The sequence below is a fragment of the Pseudophryne corroboree genome, unplaced genomic scaffold (genome assembly GCF_028390025.1).
Source record: "Pseudophryne corroboree isolate aPseCor3 unplaced genomic scaffold, aPseCor3.hap2 scaffold_1584, whole genome shotgun sequence".
Taxonomy (NCBI): domain Eukaryota; kingdom Metazoa; phylum Chordata; class Amphibia; order Anura; family Myobatrachidae; genus Pseudophryne; species Pseudophryne corroboree.
Genome location: NW_026968217.1, coordinates 47732 through 50621, shown reverse-complemented (window position 1 = coordinate 50621; position 2890 = coordinate 47732). Strand labels below are relative to the sequence as shown.

Here is a 2890-nt window from a genome sequence, read left to right as displayed (position 1 = left end):
ATAATGTAAACTCTTAGGAAACATGCACACTTATATATCACTGATGCCTGGCGTGTGTGAGTTACCAGTTCCCTCTGCTAGTGTCTATTACAATGCAATGCACCTAGCCCATTCCAGGAGACTGTGCTAAGTAATATGATATACAACACTTGTATAGCTGTGTGAAAATGAGTCTGTATGTGAAGAACAACAGAACTTGGCATTTAAACAAAGTGTTGCCACTGCATTGTAGCACTTATAAAACAGATTTAGAGACTCATTACCTGGACACAGACTTGTAGAACGTGATTGGAGAAGGAGTAAGACTCTCTTTTGGGTGCACTCTTAGGCTGATAAACAATGATCAAGATATAGGTAAGTATATTAAAACTTGACTTTTAATGAGAATAATTAAAAGCTGGTATCCTAAATTACACACACAAACATACAAATAACATAAATATAAAAAATATATCTTTGGTCTTCAAGTATGATAGGAGGTATGATCCTAAATTGAGTTATGAGACCAAAGCTGCCAATTCCGCATGCTGGTATCAAAAATAGAGGCACTGGATTTGTGCCAGTTAGCTCAGCCCCCAAAATCACAAATGATAGCTTTTTGTGCAGGACAAATAATAATGTAGAAAAGTGAATAGATTGAAGGAAGATAAGAGCAGTGATTCTGCTGTTAGTGTTAGGCAAGGAATAAGAGAGTTCTACTAAACTCGGTATTCCCTGGCGGTCACCCATCCAAGTACTGACCAAGCCCAACACTGCTTAGCTTCCAAGAGTGGACGGTATTGGGCGTCTTACAGTGTGGTATGATAGTAGGTTGTCCGAACTCATCAGCTCCCTGGATCACTGATGAGAGATCACTATAAGGAAATTATTTGTACCAGATAAAGTGAGAAAATAGAATAAAGGTGGATCTGCTGCCAATGTTAGGCGGAGATGAGACTGGAGTATTACAATCGCCCGTATAGGTACTCCAGATCATTGGTGAGAGTCCATGGATGGAGGAAAAGATGCTGATTTTAGATAACAAATAGAATAAAGTAAATTGTACACTTGTGTATGCAGATATAGAGATCTATCAAAAGAAATGCGCACAATGATTGCTGGCCTGTATAATCAAATATACAGCAATTCAGACCTTCAAGAAAATAGCAATATTAAGCAGTATATTCATCTGTGAAAAATAATGCATGTACAATCTTTTTTGATAAGGTCCTTAAATGAGACACAAATAATGGTCGGCATCAACATTTGCTAGCAGCACAATGGCTAGAGGTAACAACCCTTAATATTGGGAAATGAAAAAATGCCTGTTCTAATATGTGGAAATTAAGTGTCACCGATCAGCTATCCTGCCCTCCTGCAGCTGGCTCCCAGACTCACGGCCTCCCTATCTCCCACCGGACAGGTTCTGCAGCCACAGTGCCGTCAGTCCTCCTATTATAATTGAGGACCAAAGATATATTTTTTTATATTTATGTTATTTGTATGTTTGTGTGTGTCATTTTGGATACCAGCTTTTAATTATTCTCATTAAAAGTCAAGTTTTAATATACTTACCTATTTCTTGATCACTGTTAATCAGCCTAAGAGTGCACCCAAAAAAAAGTCTTACTCCTTCTCTACTCTACAGTACTATTGTTGACTCAGGGTTCACCGCTACATAGACTTTATCTGGGAATATTCCCCCCAATTGTCTTATTTTGGTCTTTCATACATTTTGTAACTGGTGTGGAATCTTCCCTCTTACATGTTTCTGGACACAGACTTGTCCGAGGATACTGGCAGAGACCTGGCCCAGCTGTTGAGAAGGATGAATGCTCCTGTCCATAGTTTATGCATATTGTTACTCGTTCATTGTTTTTAGAGGTGCATGGCCAAACCTCCAGGATTTGGCCACACCCCCTGTATCTTCCGTGCCCACATATATTTTGCCAGTTCTTCCCATCTCAGCTCTACTCTATGTAGCAATCTTTTTGAGCATTGTTTTTCATTCTGTTATGGGGACCATGCAGCTTAAGGGGGGCTAAAACTGTACACCCTGCACCCGTTTATTTACTTCTTTACCTAACCCAGCAAACTCCCCTTCTAGTCCTTCTTTCCCACACCCACAGTTTACCCCATCTGTGTCACCCTTGTCTAGCTGCCCCTCCCATTTAGAATGTAAGCTCTCATGAGCAGGGCCCTCTACCCTCATGTGATTTGCCTTCTCTTACTTAAACTATCTTCTACTCCGTACTCCCTAGCGATGGTACAGTCCCACATCCTGCTCTGGTAGCATCATGGTGGCCCTGTTACTGCAACTGCCCTGACTTTGATCTCTGAGGGGGGACACAGATGGTGTGACCAAAAATTACATCCAACAAGGGAACCAGCTGGTGAGTTACAGTAGATTGCACATGGGCTGGTGGCTACACATAGGTGAGGAGATCCTGCATCATGTCTTGGGGTCTGGTGCTGTGCAGCCGGGGATCCTGTGACCCTGGAGTAAGACCTGGGATTGTCATGGCTGCCAGTGATCCTCCCACCCAACTATAAGACCTGGGGTATCATCGCTGCCAGGGATCCTCCCACCCTACTGTAAGACCACTCTGTTTGCAGTGCACTCTGTCCTATATAAAAAGTGTGGTAGGAAGGAGGAATGATAATAATTTTATGTTAGAAAAGGGGGGGTGCCAAATTGCTGCCTTACCCTTGGTGACAAAAATCCTAGTTTTGGCCCTGGTCATCCCCACCTACTTTTTAGTTGGTCTTGTCTGAGGCCATTTCAAGTTCTCAATTTGCCCTTCTAGTCCTTGTCATCTGATAGTGTGATTACACAGGGTTCTTCAATCCTCACTCAATACACTGTAACTACAATATGTAAGTGGGCAGATCTAATGACGTAATGCATACA

General features: G+C 41.9%; 1 pseudogene; it reads right to left on the bottom strand.

Annotated features, from left to right (window-relative positions):
• Nucleotides 1-692: 692 nt before the first annotated feature.
• On the bottom strand, nucleotides 693-812 carry LOC135000863 (5S ribosomal RNA; annotated as a pseudogene).
• Between the last annotated feature and the right edge of the window lie 2078 nt (nucleotides 813-2890).